Source organism: Felis catus, chromosome A1, assembly GCF_018350175.1.
Source record: "Felis catus isolate Fca126 chromosome A1, F.catus_Fca126_mat1.0, whole genome shotgun sequence".
In the NCBI taxonomy this organism is placed as follows: Eukaryota; Metazoa; Chordata; class Mammalia; order Carnivora; family Felidae; genus Felis; species Felis catus.
In genome coordinates, this window is record NC_058368.1 from 72,011,309 (window position 1) to 72,031,100 (window position 19,792).

Here is a 19,792-nt window from a genome sequence, read left to right on the forward strand (position 1 = left end):
AGGATGTGGAGTTTTAGCTCCACTGTAAGTGAAGCTGAGCTAGACATAATTTAAAAAAATGCAGCTTTTGCCATCCAGTGATTCTACAGTGACTTAGGAAACCTGCCCACCTGGACAGAATTCAGGCATTCATTAACAGAAAGACCAAGAAAGGAGCTTGTAAAGGAGGTGGGAGAGTTAAACAGGAGGGAGGATCTTGTTTCTCGAGAGATTTCAGGAGATGTGTCTCTGTTGAATGGCATGTTTTGAATTTAATTCAGTTTTTCTGCTGTCTTTGCTGGAGCAGACATCAACACGGAGTGTAAAATTGGGGATGACATCGGTCTTGGACTCGGCTCATATACACATCAACCGTAAAGTCTACCACCTACCACAGACAGAGCTCCAACTAACTAAAAGCAAATAAAAAATTAACTCTGTTCAGCAAGTCTTCTCTGTAATCCATGGCCTGTAGTTTTATCTGGCCAATGAAATATTCAAGTATTTGGTTCTTTTAAAGTCCTATTTTGTGTTTGAAGTTCCTTTTACCTTTTTAAAATTCTTGCCTTGATCCCACTTCTCTTTGCAGCTGTGACTCTTTCCCAAGTTGACTTTCCAATTCATTAAAAAAATGAAACAAACAACTCCCCCAGCAAGAGTCATATATATTCCCCAAATGTGCCATTGCTTTCTTTTTGCTTAATTTTTTTATATTAAATTTATTGTCAGATTGGTTTCCATACAACACCCAGTGCTCATCCCAACAGGTGCCCTCCTCAATGCTTAATTTTAATTTGTCCTACTTTGTAGCAGGACATACAACTCTAGGTGTGGCTAGAGTTCTATTTTCATGTAGAATTGTGAGCTGACAGATGTTTACCATAGTATTAAATTTTGCAATTGCTTTTTCAACTGTTTCTTTGCTGAATAGTATCTTCATGTGAAGCCTTGAATTCTGCTAGCATTTCACATATAATTATTTTAGTTGTCTCTGAAATACTATGCCTGGAGTGAGCATCCCTTAGACTCCTGGGAAATATATACAAATATTTTTTTGAGGTCCATGTCTAATATAACTGCAGCTGTCTCTCTCTTAGAAGAAGGAAGGGCGACAGCTCTTGAGTAAGAAATATTATTACTGAGGAATAAAAATACTAAAAAATATTTGTTATCTGCATTCAAAATATGGTTATTTAGACAGAACCTTTAGACAATGTTTTGGGGGTAAAGAGAAAAAAATTGGGAGACAGGGCTTTCTACTGCTTTCTCCCTGGATGAGATCTATGAATACATGAAAATACTTTGCAAGGACACTAACTCTGCCTGTGAGTTTCATTGGAGAGCCAACAAATCAACTGCCAATGGGGATGTATTTAGTGATATAAATCCAATAAGATGCAATTTGATGATTGAATGATAACAGCAGTATTTCCCCCAGGGAAGATTCAAATCAGACAATTAAAACAGAGCTCTTTAAGTTTTTGTATGTTTTTCTTTCAAGGAAAAGGGATATTAATGTTGTATTGTGTCCTTTTTCACGTTCTTTGTTGTTTAGACCAAAACTGTGGTCCCAAATTGGTTGACCCCCTGCCTCTAACAATATATGGAGGGTCCAGCTGTAGTGGAAACACAATGCCATTTCCCAAATGGATTTTATATTGTCCATCCAGCAGCAACTAAGTGACAGAAAGCTAGCTTACTGATGGATATTTTGGAATATTCTAAGTCCTGTTTCTCAAGGAGGGGAAAGAGAATTAGTGAAACAACAACAAAAAGCTGTAGACCTTTGTCACCTCTTTGCCTCTAATTTCTTAAGCTCTGATGATGTCTCATTGATCTCCCATGTGAAATTAGGGTGAAGCTGCTGCCCTTGGGCTCACCTTCCCAGAGCCCCCCTGTGCAGACTGCTGGCTATTAGCAAGAGGGGATTTGATGTCCCTCTCATCTTGGGATGCAGGTAAGAAATTTATGAAAACACCGGGTCCTGAAGCCTAAAAGAGGAAATGATAGGTAAAAACAAAGTAGTCTAGCTTGCTAAGGACTCTGTTCTTTGTAGGTGAGGGCTAGAAATTGTTTTTGAGGGTGGAAATGGCCGTAATACCTCCAAGGGAGGTGCCCGTGTTCCAACATGGAACTGGACATGACTGGGATTGGCTTAGGGTGAAGGAGATAGAGGACACCAGCCTGCCCAAGGAAACTTTCTCCTTGTAGAAGTTGGAATAACACACCAAACACCAGAAGGAACAACCGTCAAGGGCTGTCTTGAGACAGGAATGAGTACTGGCTGCATCCTTTTAGATATCTTATCGTTTCCTCTAGGACATTATGCTTTCTCTCCCCAGATCTTTCAGTTGTGTTTTATCTTCAAATAAAAAAGAGAAACTGCTTCCAGAGCCCAGAGGGACCACTGTAACCACAGGATCACCATGACCATCTCTTTGGCCCCAGGAAAGGGCCCACTCAGGTAGCATCAGACTGGATGAGGGACTTCCAAATGGAACAACATGTTGCTACTGTGTCCTGGAAGGTCCAACTGTCTCCACTTACAAGGGTCTTATGTATCTCCATAAGGTTTGGTAAGATGCCCACAATGCCTGCATTGTTCTCTTCTGGCTATGAGAATTAGGAAGTTTTGCTGTGTGAATGTAAGGGTTTGTTTACGCCTCAAGGCTTACAGAGGATTAGAAACCATCATTCCTTAAAACATTTTTAAAGTGTTATTTATTTTTGGGAGAGAGAGGGAGAAAGAGAGAGAGAGAGAGAGAGAGAGAGAGAGAGCGAGCCGGGGAGAGGCAGAAGGAGAGAGAGAGGGAGACAAGAATCTGAAGCAGGCTCCAGGCTCTGAGCTGTCAGACACTTAACCAACTGAGGTACCCAGGTGCCCCTAGAAAGCATCATTCCTAAGCACTTTTGAGGAAACCTGCTGTCCCCACTGCTTACTATTGAAGGACAAGGCGAGATGGGGACATCCTGCTGACCAGTATGAAATACAGTGAAGTTCAGTGGAAGAATGGGGAACATTCAGAAATAGGATCAATAAGAAGTGGTCGCCAATGATACAAAAGAGGGAAGAATCAAAGGTGATGTGGAGATTTGTAGCTTGCTCAAGTGAGTAAATGATGGTTCTTCCTTCTCATCAGAGGAAGACAGAGTGTGGAGTACCTTTAGCTGCTCAGTTGTGTGGATCAAACAGGCTGATGTCCAGCTGGTTTGACTGGAATGGCCACAGAGGTTATGGAATACTGAAATATTTCCATAGTAAAAATTTCCATTAAATTCCCCCCTTTCCATTCAATGCCACTGAAGCCCCGCAACCACTGTCATCTCCTCTGGGGTCCCTTGATTTGCTTACCATTTATGAATAGGCAGCTAGTGATGGCCCCACTGCTATAATTGGAATCTGTTCTGGTTGGGCAGTGCCCATGCTACAACAGTTTTAAAATGTTTTGGATATCACCCATGGGCCCAAGGGTGGGGGCATTGTGGGGAGGGTATCCATGTTTGGTGTAGGAGAAGAAAAAAAAGATTAAAAAAATTGAAATTTATGTCTTAGAAGGCTGTCAAGGTATATTAGTCTGCTTGGGCTGCCATAACGAAGTCCCACAGACTAAGTGGTTTAAACAGCAGAATTTTGTTTTCTCAGAGTTTGAGAGGCTAGAAGACCCAAATCAAGGCATCAGCAGTATGGACTTCATTCTGACGTCTCTCTCTTCGGCTTGGAGATGGCTGTCTTCTTTATCTCCATGTAGTCTTTCCTCTGTGTCTGTGTTCTAATCTTCCTATAAGGACATGTCATGTTGGATTAGGGTCCACTTCAATTACCTCATTTAATCTTTATTACCTTATTTAATCTTAATTACCTCTAAAATAAAGTCACATTCTGAGGTCGTAGGGGTTAGGACTTCAACATATAAATTTAGGGGGGACAGAATTTAGCCCATAACACAAGGCAAAAGACTAGAATGTAAATTCAAACCACATTGGCAAAAATGGGTTCAAAACCAAAATGCAGCATCAGGAAAGATAAGAAGGTGGGTAGGTGGCCAGGAGGAGTTTACCAGCTAGGGTGCCACCTGGAGAGTTTTGACAGACCCTAAGTAGTTTCCCTGATTGTAGAAAATCAAGAACCATTTGAACATAGAACAACTGAGGAGCCAGGCTTGATGGCTCTGGATTCCGTTAAGGGAAAGATATCTTTAGGATTTTCAGTTGGAGATTTCCAGAAAGCCGTGGGAAGTCAGAGTTTGAGCTGAGAAGGTGATGCTCCCTAGAGTGTAGATTTAGAATTCAGCCACTAGGGTGGGGGTCTGTAGGGTGGGGGTCTGTCTCAGGGAAGTGGATCACTTCTGGCTTGCTCCATGGGCTCTTGTCAGCTGCCATAAATATTATGCTTATTGGGGGCTCGTTGTCAGTCAGTTGGTGTCACCCTGAAATAACCAGCTGGGCTTCCTATGCATCAGCCATAGCCACTCAACTCAGAGATGCTGCCTGAAGGGTCTAAATTCAGAACCATTAATTAATTCCTTCCCAGTGTCCGGGGCGTGGGGAGCTCAAGCCCTTCCATTTCCTCTTATTGCTGCTGGCTGGGTAATGTCATGCAGGTCTCTCTTTTAATTTAGCAATGTCTTATTTGACAAGCATCTAGATCACCCTGACTCACCCTTATTTTCTTGAGCAAAAGAGAGAAAACAGGAGATCAAGGTACTAATGCATCAGCCCTGCAGAAAAATGGCAAAGATTACAATACGTTATATTTAGATCCACAATTTACCTAAGGAAGATGATTGGGAAATTAAGTTGCCTGATTGGAAAGTCAGCAGTCCTTCTGTTTTTGTCTGGCTGTGCAGTCTCGTAAATGTTCAGGGCTTCAATACCTTCAGGCACTTTTAATTAATTTTGAAAACTGGAAGATTGTGTGTATAAACTGCCTGATTTAATGAGATAAGTCAAAAGGGGAAAAGGGAGGCGGGAGTTTCTTACAGTAATTGGTTGTTACATTTTTCACATTGCTTTTCTAATCCATTCTGTTGGGAAAAGCTAGGTTTTCAGATTGTAGAAGTCCATGGAAATAGGTACTATTTAACTTAAAGAGACAGAAGTAACCACTGCACCCAGGGAGGTCCCTGGGAGGTCAGCAGCCTCTCAGCTGGCCCTATTTTGTGGGTGAGAGAGTTTGACTCCCAGAGAACAGTTCCTGATGGCAGACCTGAAGTTCTGGAGTCACAGACTAGGGAGGAAGTCTTAATTGGAAGTTTCCAGCATTAGATTTTTCTGGGGACTCCATTCTGCCAACCCTTCAGCAGGGAACCAATCCTTTCTATACACAAACTAAAAAAGAAATGTCTTCTCAAATAAGGTCATCTCTGACTTTGAGAACCCTTAAGATGAAGTGTTTTAACACTTTGCAAGGGCAGCCCTAACAGTGTACCACAGTCTGGGTGGCTGCACAGAAATTCATTTCCTCATAGTTTTAGAGGCTGGAAGTCTGAGATCAAGGTGTAGGCAGAGTTAGTTTCCTTTGAGGCCTCCCTCCTTGGCTTGTAGATGGCCATCTTCTCTCCCTATACCTTTACGTGGTCTTTCCTCCATGGGTGTCTGTGTCCTAATCTCCTTGTAAGGATTAGGGCCCATCCTTGCGACCTCATTTGACCTTACTGACCTCTTTAAAGACTGTGTGTCTAATACAGTCATGTTCTGCGGTACTGGGGGTCGGGCTTCAACATCTAAATTTTGGAGGACACCATTCAGTCCATAAGAGATGTGTATCTTATTTTCCAAAATAAAATTACAGAGGCTTTTCCTCTTATTCCTTATTTCCTTTTTCATCATCTCTGCATTTCCTGTGTCAGCTTAGATAATAATTCAGATTATTAGCTGTCTCTCTCCCTCCCAGTTTTACACACACACACACACACACACACACACACACACACACACACACAGTCTTTCCTACCTTCAAGCCATTTTCTGATTATTGAAAGAAAAAATGCGATCTTCTTTCACATACACCTTTCTACCATTTCTGCTTGGGTGCTGTGATCAAAGGTGGGCCAAACAACTCTATTAGGTCATGTCTGAATATAGCAAAATCCCTAAGTTCCATAAAAGATCTCTTTTGTTACCTCCCTTAGGATATTTCATTGAAGAGAGGCCCTGGGGGAGGTTGTGGCTCCCGCATCAATGACAGAGGTAGCCAGGTCCCAGGTTACTGCAAGAGCCAAGTGACTGTGCAGTAAGATGCTTCTGTTTCTCCTGCTTTGGAGCTGTATTAAGTTGGGGACAACAATTACCAGCTGGTCAGGTGTTTCTGATGTCACCTCAAGCCTATTCTTGCAGATACACACAGTGAGGGCTTCATGAGTTTTGCTGATGTGGAAGTGGAGGTAGTGATCAGGTGCCTGGTGGTCTGTCTGATGTACATTTTAGAGTAGTCTGTCTGTAGGTGCTACTTAAAGCATAGACATACATAAAAATTTCTCCAGGAAGAACGTTTGGAGTGAGAGGAACATCATTTCAGATTCAGAAAAGGGGCTTGCAAAACAGCCAAGAAAGCAGAAGCCAGAGAACTGGGAGGTGCCATGGAGGTCTGGAGTGGAACAGGTTTTCAAGGTGTGAGTGGCCAAGGGTGGTTGGGGCTACTGAGAAGTCATGCCTATGCTTCCTGAGTAGCCAGGCCCATGCAAGGAACTCTAGAACACTTCTTCTACTTTTCTCTGGCCTCACTCCCCAGGGACATTCCTAGGGCCTCCCCTTGGGGAGGGGCATTTCCCTTGATGCTTTTGTCTAATAGTTGGCTCATGGGGAATGATGGGCCTCTTGGCCTCATCTTGTATTTTGGCCACTGTGGGGCAACCCGCTGTGCACCAGTTCCAGCCATCTTGCAGCCTGACTGTCCTCACCACAGGCCTCCACACATGGTCCTTGCTTTGTGCCTTGGGCCTCTCCGTTGTCCCAGCCTGTGGGGGCGCCACTAGGATCTAATCAGCTGAGTCAACTCAGTGTACTGAGTGATCACCTTGTGGGGAACCTGTGATCAGAGGGGGCTGAATGGGCAGCAGCCGACGGATAAATGTTTCCTCCCTTCTTCCCCTGGGACAAGAGCCCTACAAAATTAAGCCACCAGTTGCCTACAGTGATGGCCAACTCGAACTCTAAAAACACACCGGTATGTTGAATCACCTCTTCTGTGCATTGTTTACTCTTTTCTGGGTCCTTGGATCACCCTCCCCAGTAAAGTTCTAGCACTCAGCTTTGCAGGGAAGAGGGGGGGGGGCGGAAACTGAGGCTAAAAGAGTCAATCTGGGAAGAGCAGGATTTCTCAAGACAGACAGAAATAAGGATAACAGGTGATAAGAAGAGGGGTGATAATCCTTGGTGGGCAATAGCTTCACATTACCAGGGCTCTCACCTTAGCCTTAGCATGGTTGAATGAGATGTGCCACACATGAAAGTGAAGCACTGACTTAGGTCAGGGGTTGGCAAACTGTAACTATGGCTTATTTTCCTATGGCCTGTGAGCCAAGAATGATGTTCAGATTCTTAAAGGGTATGGTAAATAAAGAATATGCAATAGAAACTATGCATGTCCCACGAAGCCTAAAATATTTACTATCTTGCCTTTGCAGGCAAAGCTTGCTGTCCCCGGCTTAGGTGCTAGGGTGCTGCTTAGACAGTGAGAAAAAACAGCCATGGCAGCTAGCACATGACGCTACCAGTGGGGATGAACAATGCTCACAGAATATAAACAATATTTAGACAAGGCCACTCCGTGCTGTAGTAGAACGAAACAGAGACAAGAACACTCCAGGATTGTACAAAAACGAGATAGAGGACAAGGACACTCTACAACTCACCCCAAACAAGTAAACCTTCCTCTCTGCTCTTCCAACTAACACAAAAGATTGTTACTTCTTACTGATTGTTACCTGGTCTCTGCTTCAACCCTCCTGCCTCCTAATTAAAAATTACCAAGGCACCCAGTCACTGAATTATGCACCTATCCTGGTAGCATTTGGTCTCAAACCACTTTTGCTTCCTCTTTTGAATCCTCCAGCAGTGGCCAAATCCTAAAAGAGGCCCCTCTCAATTTTCCATCACTAAGATACCCATGCATCTGTGGAAATAAACAAAGATCACCCAAATGAGGACAAGCAGAGGCTATTTATTCAGAACCCCCTATAACAAAGGAGTCAGCTGCCATCACGTGCATTTGGCAGAGTTTACGGAAGGCAGGGGAGTGGAAAGCTTTATAGAGAATAAAAAGAAAGCTTCACATGTGCCTGATTGGGTCTTGGGGAAGCTATAAGTAGGCTAATTAGAAGGCATCCTATGTGATTGTTTAGGGGAGAATATTTGGCTTTCTCTGGTTGTTCCTGAGTTGGCAGTGGGGGCAAAAATCAAGGAAGCTGCTAGCTATTCATCAAGTGTTGGGTGTTCTGGGCTGATTGCTACATGGGTTGTGGTTTGGCTTCCTGGGCTGGTTGCTGCAGAGGTGTGGGTCAGGTCTGTTGTGGGTAAAACAACACCCACTAAGTTTAAGTTGATTTGTTTGACCACAACAGATCCCTGGTGGTTGTTGGTTACTGGACTTGGACAACTGGATGAGTGCATCTGGGTTTTGTTAAATTCATTGAAGCCTTAATAGAAGAAAATGATATGCTGGTATCAATCAATTGTGGAAAGGCGGAGGCCTCGGAGGCGGGGGAGCTCAAGGGACCCATGACCTTCCTCAGCCAGGGCAGTGTGGAGATCTACGATCTCCTCAGGGTGATGCTTGTCCTTCTGGAGGCCTGCCACCTATTACCATCTCCAGATCAATGACCAGGATCAGGTCTCAGGGCCCTGCAAACACAAGGACAGAGCAGATCCTGGTCACCGTTCAGTTGAGTGTTCTGTACCCTTTAAGTATGCATCAGCTACTTCCAAACAGCTGGAATTTTGCCTTTTCTTTCACTAAAGGTGATTCTTAAAAAAAAAAAAATGTTTATTTTTGAGAGGGGGGAGGGGCAGAGAGCGAGGAAGACACAGAATCGGAAACAGAGCCTGAAGCAGGGCTCAAACCCACAAACCATGAGATCATGACCTGAGCCAAAATCAGATGCTTAACTGACTGAGCCCCCCAGGTGCCCCTCACTAAAAGTGATTCTTACAGCAGGGGGAAGCAATTTTTTTCCATAAAGGACCAGGTAGTAAATAGCTTGATCTTGGCAGGATTTGAGCTTGGTTGCCCCTCCTCAACTCGGCCACTGAGGCAGCCACAGGCAACACATCAATGAATGGCTGTGGCTGTGTTCCAATAAAACTTCAAACAAGCAGTGTCCAGATTTGGCCCACAGGCTGTGGTGTGCCAATCTCTTAGATAATCATTCTGCCTCTGAGGTTTCATTTCTCCACTAAGAGAATGAGAGTGTTGATTTCACGCAATGCTTCTCACACTGAAGCAAGCATTAGAATCATCTGGAAAGCCAGTGAAAACACAGATTCTTCCACATGACTCCCAGAGATTCTAATGCAATGAGTCCGGGGGAGACCTGGGGATTTGCATTTTGGACAGACTCGCAGATGAGGCTGATGCTGCTGGTCCCGGGACCATGCTTGTAGCACAGGTTGGAGACCATACTTGTCATCCCTGCAGCAGAGGGGATTTTCTGTAAGAACTGATGCCTGAGACCAATTGAGTTAGAAGTAGAATCAAGTTTCTGGGTGTTTTAGAAGTCCCCCCCAAAGATTCTAATGTGTAGTCAGGGTTGAGATTCACCGGTGGAATGGGTCTCCAAAGCTCTGCACTGCAATTGTGGCTCTCCAACCAGCAGCATCAGCATCACCTGGGATTTGTCAGAAATGCAGAATCTCAGGCCCCTCCTTGACTGAATGAATCAGAGTTTGCATTTTCACAAGATTCCCAGCTGATTCATGTACACACTGACGTTTGAGATATGAAACTCTAAAGGAAGGGACCGGCTTACATTTACAGGTTTCTTTTTTCCTGCTATGTGCCAGGCACTGGGTGGCCTCCTTACCTCACTTTCTCCTAAACTTGCCTGTATTCATTTTCCACTGCTGCCCTAACAAATTACATGGACTTAATGGCTTAAGACCATACCCCTTTATTATCACACACTTCTGTAGATCAGAAGTATTTCAGAGGCAGTTGAACTCTTTGCTTAGGGTCTCCCAGGCCCAAATTGGGGTGTTGGTGGGGTGGGGTTGGGGAAGAAGTCACTTCCAAGCTCATCCCAGCTGTAGGCAGAATCTAGTTCCTTGTGGATATAGGATCGTGGTCCCTATTCCCTTCTGGACTGTTGGCCAGGAGTTGTTCTCAGCTTCTTGAGAGCACTCTGAGTTCCTTTGTATGTTGTCCCCTTCCTCTTGCAAGAGAGCAGCTATGCATCAAAGTCCTTCTTATGCTTCTAGTTTCTCTGATTTCCCCTCTGTTACCAGCTAGAGAAGATTCCCTACTTAAATTTAACAAACTCACATGATCAAATTAAGGTTACCTGGATGATCTCCATTTTTAGTAACTCAAAGTCAACTGATTAGTAAACTAAACAACATTTCTCACATCCCTTTTGCCACAGGCATGATATCCTATCATGAGTCACAATCCGGGGTGTTAGGGCTTAAGATCCAGGGGGTCAGTAAACAATTCTGCCTTCTACACTGCCCAGACCACATGGCTTACGAATAACTCTTAGAGCCAGAATTTGAATCTAGGTTTGTCTGACCCCCAAACTCATAGTAACACTGTTTTGTAACTTGTCTCTCAGTGGGGAAAACAAATGTGTTGCAGAGAACTTTATAGTTAACAATGAGCATTCTCATTTATCATATTGTTTGGCCTCATAAGAAACTCCAAATGGGGCACTGTTATTCCTTTCTGTGAATGATGAGACTGGGGATTAAGAATGCCTATTTGTTCAAGACACTATAGCCAGAAAATAGCAAATTAAGGACTGAAGAATAGCTCTCTTGATGCCAAATCCCATACTTTTACCTTTAAATCATCACAATCCCTTAATTTCTTGTTCAGATCGTTCTCATTATCTAATTGAGAAACAAATTTACTGGGGCAGAATAAAGACACTAGAAGAGCACTTCCAGATTGGATGCAATGTTTGAATGATACAGTGGTTCTTGTGCAGAAAAATGGGCCCACCTGTTAGGCTAATTGAAGATGAATTCTACCCAAATGCAGAGAAATGCTCCATTCAAGTCCTAAAACTTACCGTTCTTAAAGAAGATAGTCGATGAATTCTCAGACATAATGTAGAAAACAGTCAATTCATGAAACAAAAACCTTTTACTGAAATTGCAAGCCAATCAAGTAATTGTTTGTGAGAAACAACAGGATTTTGGATACATCTCCTTAGTGATTAGGGAGTTGGCCCCTCCACAGAAAAAGCTTAAGAAGAGATCATAGAAACATCCTACTGCCAGTGACTATCTTCATTTCATTCCCTTGTTTCTAATGCAGAGAAAACAGTGCAGCTTGAAAGAATGGAGCCACAATTAGAAAGCTAGGACTCTTTTGGAGGTCAGAAGGATGGTACGTGTTAAGCTTTTCCTGGCAGGGTCAACTAGGACGCAAGCCTACAGAGTATCTCTTTGCTGAGCCCCCATACACTTTAATCATTTTTTTCATCTCCTCTTGGGGCAAAATTTGTATCTAGTGAGAAACTATCCTTACACTGCCAGCTCAGAAGTTATTTTATGTTAAAGAATGGCCGATCATTTGTTCAAAAAAAAAAAAAAAAAAAAAGAGCTAGAAATTCAATTGTATCCTGGGCCGGTTTCCTTGTCATCATTTACAGATGCAAAGAGCTTTGTTATAATCTGGGATTCAGTCTATGATTTAAACAAATTATGAAAAGAATTAGGCCTCAGTCAGGTCAATTTTATTAAAAGCCTTCAGATCTTGGAGGATCAATGAATGTAAGAGATAGGTTAACCCCAAGGGCTTCTGGTTGGTGAATAAACACATCAAAGGGAAATCACATTGTTCCCTTGGCCAACTTCTGACATTGCTCTATTCAGTTGATTTCAAGAGATGTGGAATGATAAACATGAACAGGTTACAAACATGGAACTCTTTCATTATATCCATTTAGCTGGGAGTTTTATCCCTTTGTTTTTCATGAGGTGGGTTATTTTAATAGTAAATGCTGATATCAACAGTCAATATTGAATCTGTAATCTCCAATACAGTCTTTCCTAAGAGGATATTTCTAACATATTTGATAGAAAGCACTATCTGTCTATGATTTACATAGACCACTGTGGTCTCATGGGAGAAAAGGTGGATATAAGGAAGAGCTGGTAAGTCATTTTGGGCTCTTTATGTTGGTATGAGAGCATTTGGTCTTTTCCAACCTTTTTTTTTTTTTTTTTTTTTTTGGAGGGAGAATTGGTTGTGAGAACAATGTGGATACTGATGGAGAAAATACAAGGTGGGCCAGAGTGGTGAGTATCTATGTGACAAATGGTGGTGGAGATATCATTATTTGAGAATGTGCATATTCATGCTTAGTAGTGGATATGCAAAGATAATTGAGACGTGGTCCCCTCCATCAATAATACAATACTGATGAATTAACATTCTGGAATCAATATTCTAGATTTGGTCATTTAGGGAAGGCCATATGTACCTCCAGCGCAGTCATTTAAACAAACGCACAAAGTGGGCCTTCTCTCTAGGATACTTCTGATGAAATTGCTTCTGAAGGTTGCAAATTGGTGCTCAAGACCCTGCTTAAAAAACAGTTTCGGACATTCATTCAGGAAATCAAATGCAAAAACTGTCACATTTATTTGGGTTTTATTTATAGCAGGGAGAAGAACTAATAAACTGACATAGCATTTGTTCCAAATCTAAACCTGATGTCCCATTTGGGGAAGATCTGCGTCAACTCCACTATGATAAATCAGCAAAAACAGAGACAAACAAAAAACCAGCCCAGATACCAGCAGTGGCCCGTGAACCAGTGGCCAGTCAATATAAGAATCAGCTGGCTCTTCCTCTTCCTGGATCCGCCTTCCCCTTTCCAACCAGGGGTTTTTTGGTTTCAATCTCCTGAGTCAATTGCTTTGGGGGAGGGGAGGTCTTTAAATTGCATTCTATGTCACTCATTTCCCTTTCATATAGATTTTTCTCTTCTCTCCCTTCCAGGCCATTGATTTTCTTCCTTCGGTTTCTGAGAAAGCTTTGCTCCCTAGGCATCTTTATCCGGCTTGCTGACCGAAGCATTATTCACACTTCTCCTGTGGCCATGAGGGTGAGACAGCTGCTGCTAGGGACTCCAGGCTCCTACCTCTGAAGGACAGTGGACTAAATTTCTGACAGGGGCCATGAGACACCTTTGAGGGAAAGAGATGTAAGAGCTCTGATCTCTGAGGACATAAAGGCTCTCACAGGTGCTTGCTTTAGTTATCACTGCCTTTTAGATGGCATTTTCCATCTAAATTCTTCATCATTCTTCGCAGACTGGGAATGGGCTCGGAGGGGAAGTCGTGCCCCCTTGTGAAGTGTACTAAGGGGTCTTCAGAAGGTCCCACCATGGCCTCCCACACAGCAAATGCATTACCTCTGTCTGTGAAGAATGGAAATGTTATGAATATCGTAACATGAGGGTGAGGGTGATCTCTGAAATCCATTGTAAGCATGGAACTCAATGGCCATTATCAGAGATAACAATCGTTGACATTATTCATATGTGCTTTACGGGCCATAAAACACACTTGGCAACACATCTCATTGGATTCTCACACTCTCGATGAGAGGTAGGGAAGGCATGTATCATTCTAATCTCATTTTACAGAAGGGAAAAAAGAGGCCCCGGGAGTGAAGCAATGCTATGCTCCTGGAAAATAAGGGTGCTCTAGGAACCTCACCCTCTTGTATTCTAACAGCTGACTGAAAAGAGCCATCTTTCCCCTGTGACTTACACATGACTCACGGGTGTCTCCTTGTTTCCCTGTGAAGGGGCCAGACACAGACCCTCCAGATCCCTGCCTCATAAGGGATTAGGTATTTGACCAGTTGAGACAAAATACCTGCTAACTTGACTTGGTCACACTCTTACAGATTTCTCTCCTTCCTGGTTTAACCTTTGAACTTTGATCTCCTGACGTTGAGTCAGCATCAGGGTGTGGACCAGCTGCTCTCTGAGAGGGGGCTGATTTCAGGGAAAGACATTTCCTGATTAGCTATCTGATCAAGCCATCCATTCATACCACTCCCTACTCCTGGTTCTTCTAGACCAGCTTACTCCCCCCAGGAAAGAAAATTCCTTTTTGCCCAACCTTTGAGAGGATCTTAGGTCAGAGTGTTGCAACAGTCTTTTCGAGTGAAGTCCCCCTTCATCTAAGTCTTTGTATGTGATGTGGCACAGGCTAAGGATCAGAGAAAGCTTCCTGCCACCCAGTCTTGGTCACCCTCATGGTCTGACTGTTGCACCTGCCAGGGTGGGTGGTTGAATTGTGGCCCTGACACTGGGCCCTGCCTATTCCAAACTTGGTTCCCATGGCTCACTTGGGGGTCTTGCAGCATGGTGCCCTGAAAAAGTCTCTGGAATACAGCTCTTTCATGAGAACCGAGGAGCAATCTCAAAGGACATGGGTGCTCCAGGGAAGACTTATGCTGCTGTGTTTATATGGGTGTCTTACGTGAACCTGAGAATAAGTTGTCTGTGTCCCATTAAGAAGTGAGTGAGGGGCGCCTGGGTGGCGCAGTTGGTTAAGCGTCCGACTTCAGCCAGGTCACGATCTCGTGGTCTGGGAGTTCGAGCCCCGCGTCGGGCTCTGGGCTGATGGCTCAGAGCCTGGAGCCTGTTTCCGATTCTGTGTCTCCCTCTCTCTCTGCCCCTCCCCCGTTCATGCTCTGTCTCTCTCTGTCCCAAAAATAAATAAACGTTGGAAAAAAAAAAAAAAAAAAAAAAGAAGTGAGTTAAAGGGAGGAATGGACAGGAATTTGGGATGGAAAAATGAGACATCTTTCCAGTGGTTATGTTTTGTTTGAGATGAATACCAGGGATGTCAGGCATTCTTATTTGGAGATGGGTTTAAAAACAATCCAAAGCAACACTGTTCTGTTCAGCTCAAAGAGCAGTGCTGGAACCACGTGTGCATCAACATGCCGTTTAGAGATGCCGGAGGTACAGAGATGGACAGACCATCCTTGCCCTCAAAGGCTTTATGGTCTCGTGGAGGATTCATACATGGCCCGGACTGGAGAAGCAAATGCATAATTACCCGCAACCTGGGCTTTGGTACTTGGTACTTGGTACTTTTTGGTACTTGGCTAATGGTCTCATAACTGTGTAGCTTGTTGGCCCGCTTTTTTTTTTTCCATGACACCAGCTATAGTGGAAGGACTTCATGTAGAAATTCTGAATTTTATTATTGTATCACTTTATAATGAGGATAATCTGTGGGCTTTGCAGCCAGTAGTTCTTTAGCTTGTTGATTCATGTGTGTGGCTACAGGTCACCACCTGTCCTGTACTCTCAAGTTTGCTCTGGAGAAAGCTTCTCTATGAGCCACCTGCAACATTACCTGCTTTTGTGGCTGGATTCCTTAAAATTCAATATATTCTGAAGGATGTGATCAATAAGCAGATGGTTCAAGCCCATACACATGCCAAGAAATGAGGCATCTAATTAGCGGTTAGACCAGGGTGTGAGGCAGTTGCAGAAGGGGGGGTAGAACCCCTGCCTGGGCTGGGAGACCCCTGGATAAGACAATCAGGGCTGGTGGTGTGACATGTCAACACAAGGTAGTTGTTGGAAGTGAGAACACAGCCTGGACCTTCAGGCTGTGCTCATTAGGGCTTCGCAGAATTCCCAATTATCTTTTGACCTGGCCCTGAGCTAGGCCCCTTTTCATTGCCCTGAAAAAGGAGTCAATGGATCAAAAAGAACACCCAATTTGAAATTCTACATTGGTTTGGCTCTGAAGCTAAGTTGGTAGAACACAGAAAAGGGGCATTGTCTGCAGCCAGCGACGGTAGTAGCAGGAGGAGGAGAAGCAAGATGGAGGCAGAGGCAGGTGTCCGCAGTGGGGCAGTTTGGGGCCCTGCACAAAGGTAGGGAAGAGACAGTTTGGGGGAAGAAGCCAACATACCCCCTGTGATGAATCTCTGAGGGATAGATATTTCAGTTAATCTATGAGTCCCACTGAACATGTCAAGAGAGTGATGACTCCTTTCCATTCCCACCCCCTTGTCTCTTGGCTGAGACAGTAACAGATAAGGACTTTTCTCTCCTCTGCACCTGGGAGAACCCACTGCTGAGTGTCGCCTGGCACCAGAGGAGAGAGCTGAGCTCACTGTGAGCCTCCTGTGACAGGTGGAATATAGTACTCCCCTGTTGCCAGCCTGATGTTCCCTAGTTGACTTTTTTGTTGTGTTTCCAGTGTTTTCCCAGGTAGAGCCTACATGATGTTTCTAACATGAAATGCAGACTCTGAAAGAGAAGAAAGTATCTGGAGTCTGGTCTATCCTATGACAACTGTCCTAAGGCTCCAATTAAGACAGAGAAGGTTAAGACTGTACCTGTGGGAAGGGATGTATCTCTCAAGTCCATTGACACAGCCTTGTGAACTAGGGTGAGCACCTTGACAACAAATAAACATATTAAAAACAATGTCAGTGCAACTTTTCTCTTTCTCAATCTGCTTTCCTTTTTTCCTTGTCATGCAAGAAGCTGAGAGAATAAAATCAACATTCTTTGGTTCTTGGGCTGGGGAAAAAAGACAATTGGTTGGATTCTGGAGGCACACAAGTGACTATATCTAAGGTTGTACTAACCAACTACAGGTAATAAAATTATATTCATTATGATGGTTAAATTTATGTGTGTTGACTTGGCAAGGCTATAGTGCCCAGTTGTTTGGTCAAACACTAGATATTGCCATGAAGGCATTTTTTTTAGATGTGATTCACACTTAAATCATCTTTGAGGAAAGCTGATTACCCTCTATAATGTGAGTGAGCCTCATCCAATCAACTGAAGGCAAGAGTGAAGACTCAGGTTTCCAGAAGAAGGAATTCTGCCTCAAGACTATAAACATAGAAATCTTGCCTGAGTTTCTCGTTTGTAGATTTTGGAATCAACATTATGACATCAACTCTTGCTTGAATTTCTAGTTGCTGGCCTGCCATTTGGATTTTGGACTTGTCATCAACCCCACATAATCCCATGAGCCAGTTCCTTAAACTAAATCCCCCCCCCCCCCGCCCCTCTATATATATCCTATTGTCTCTATTTCTCTGGCGAACTCTGACTAATACACTCATTCTGTCTATTCCAGATGAAGTGCTCTCGCTGGCCAGACCCATTGGCTAACATTCTACTCTAGTTGCCTGCAAACATGAGATAGTATGTTCTATTTCCAAGAATGGAGTAATAGAGACTACTTTTCCCCCTCCACCTCCCTGTTCCCCTATCTTCTGTCCTTATTTTAATCTTTCCAACCTCCTCTTATGCTCCAAGAATGTTACCTACATTATACTGTTATCTCTATAAAATTAAATAAAGAATGCCTAAGAATATGCAGATAGTTCAAATCAAAAAGCTACCTTTCTTGGCCGTAATTTATGGGTACAATTCCCTTCCTTGAGATCTTTACTAAAGACTTTTCTGGAAAATGTTACCCTACTATTCCTGACAGCTCTTGGCCAAGTTGCTGATTTATTATTCTAGGTGGTTTTGACATGGCTTAGAATGTAAAAGTACCATCTTTTAATATGTGCTTATTTGCAGAGGACCCACAGGTCTTAGCCCATTTCTATACCTACAGTTGGGTTTGCTCTCATTTAAATGCTAAACATCTCAGTGGCAGTCAGGCATTGGGAACACTGTAAGGGATGATGTATCAAAACAAGGGGTTCCACTTAGTGTGATTTTGGGGTCACTATCCACATCATAGAGGAAATGGAGTGACATACCCATTTGTGGAAGGAACACAATGAAGCTATATAATTCCTCTTATAGGTTGGTTGGTTCTGTAACCAAGCCTTAAAATTGACATTGACATTGAATCACTGCCCATGAAAGGAGAATGAAACACCACTTAAAATCTCCCTCTAACAAACCATCCATGTCTTAATTCAATGGCCAGTGATGCCAGCCCTTTAAATGTTCAAATGGGATTCTGATAGTTACTAGGCATACTACAGGGAGATGTTTAAATTAAATGAGTGGCGTACAGCATTGGGGAAAATATAAAATATTAAATGTAAACCAAGTATATGGATCAAATACAGAAAGCAAGCAGATATGAAAGAATAAGTGTAGCATTGGAATTGTTTTGCTATTTCAGTTTGGTCATTTAGCTTTTGGGATCAGATAACAGGATATATTAATTTTTTTTTACATTTTAATTTTTGATGAAATGCATATGACATGACATTTTCTGTTTTAACCATTTTTAAGTGTATACTTTAATAGTGTTAAGTATATCCACATTGTTGTGTAAACAATCTCCAGAACTTTTGCATCTTGCAAAACTGACACTTTATACCCATTGCACTACAATTTCTCTCCCTCAGTCCCTGGCAACCACCATTCTACTTTCTGTTTCTTTGAGTTTTACTACTTTTGATACCTCATATAAGTGGAATCTTACAGTATTTGTCTTTTTGTGACTGGTTTATTTCACTTAGCATGGTGTCCTCAGGGTTCATCATATTGTCACCTATATCAGAATTTCCTTCCTTTTTAACACTGAGTAATATTCAATTGTATGCATGTACATTTTTTTCATCCATCCATCCATTGATGGATATCTGGGTGCTTTCACTCTTGGCTATTGTGAATAATGCTGCCATAAACTTTCTCCATATCCTCCTTTTTATTTTCTGTTTTGTTTGTTTGGATAGCAGCCATTCTAATGAGTGTGAACTCAAAACACACTTTTTAGAGGTAGTGGTATGGGAGTGATATTACACTGAAGTGAGTTGCTGAGCTGGGATGATTGGAGACGTTTTCTAGCTGTGAGCTTCCAGGCTGCAAACTAGGATTTAAGGTGTCAGTGTTTTTTGTGCCTGTGTCCTTCCTTCCACAAACTGATTCATAAAAGTGGACCTTCCTGAAACTCTAGAAACAAATCTTGTGTGTTTCTGCACTTCTGGAAGGGAGAATACTCAGAGTTGAGTGTCCTGGTTAGGGTTCAGGCAGATTCAGGGCTCAACATTGCTGTTCCATGAAAGGCTCTTCTACTGTGCCCCAGTACCAGGGAGACAGACTCTGTTGTGGATTGGATTGTGTCCTTTTAAAATTCATATGCTGAAGTCCTAACTCCTAGTACCCAAAAACAAGACTGTATTTGGAGGTAGGACCTTTAAATGGGGGATTAAGGTAAAATGTGGTCATATGGATGCACCCTGACCCAGTAAGACTGGTGTTCTTATAATAAGAGATTAGGACACAGGCACACACAGTAGGAAGATATCGGGAAGACACAGGAAGAAGACTGCCATCTACAAGCCAAGGAGAGAAGCCAATCTTTGCTGATGCCTTGACATTGGACTTCCAGCCTCCAGAACTCAGAGAACATAAATTTTAACTATTTAAGCCCCCAGCCTGTGGTATGTTATGGCAGCTCCAGCAGACTCACACAGACCCTCAGACTTCCTCTCTTTACCTCCTTAGGTTGTCTCATCCAGTTCAGGAATTTAAATACCATCTCTATGCTGATGCTTCTGGATGTGAATCCCTCTCTGTTGACCCTCAGGTTTGTCTATTCAACCACTGAATCTACGTGTTCCCCTTGGAAGCCTAAAAGACATCTTTTTTTTTTTAAACATTTATTTATTTTT

The 19,792-nt window shown here is 43.0% G+C and overlaps 1 long non-coding RNA gene across 1 annotated transcript in view; it reads left to right on the forward strand.

Annotated features, from left to right (window-relative positions):
* The window catches only part of LOC109499053, a 189,765-nt gene extending 176,364 nt beyond the window's left edge, over window positions 1–13,401 (forward strand). The window contains exons 3-7 of the long non-coding RNA XR_002156176.3: window positions 1,834–1,936; window positions 2,322–2,555; window positions 11,453–11,524; window positions 12,377–12,438; window positions 13,145–13,401. This is a non-coding gene — a long non-coding RNA (uncharacterized LOC109499053). The remainder of the gene's footprint in view (window positions 1–1,833; window positions 1,937–2,321; window positions 2,556–11,452; window positions 11,525–12,376; window positions 12,439–13,144) is intronic.
* The last annotated feature ends 6,391 nt before the right edge of the window (window positions 13,402–19,792 follow it).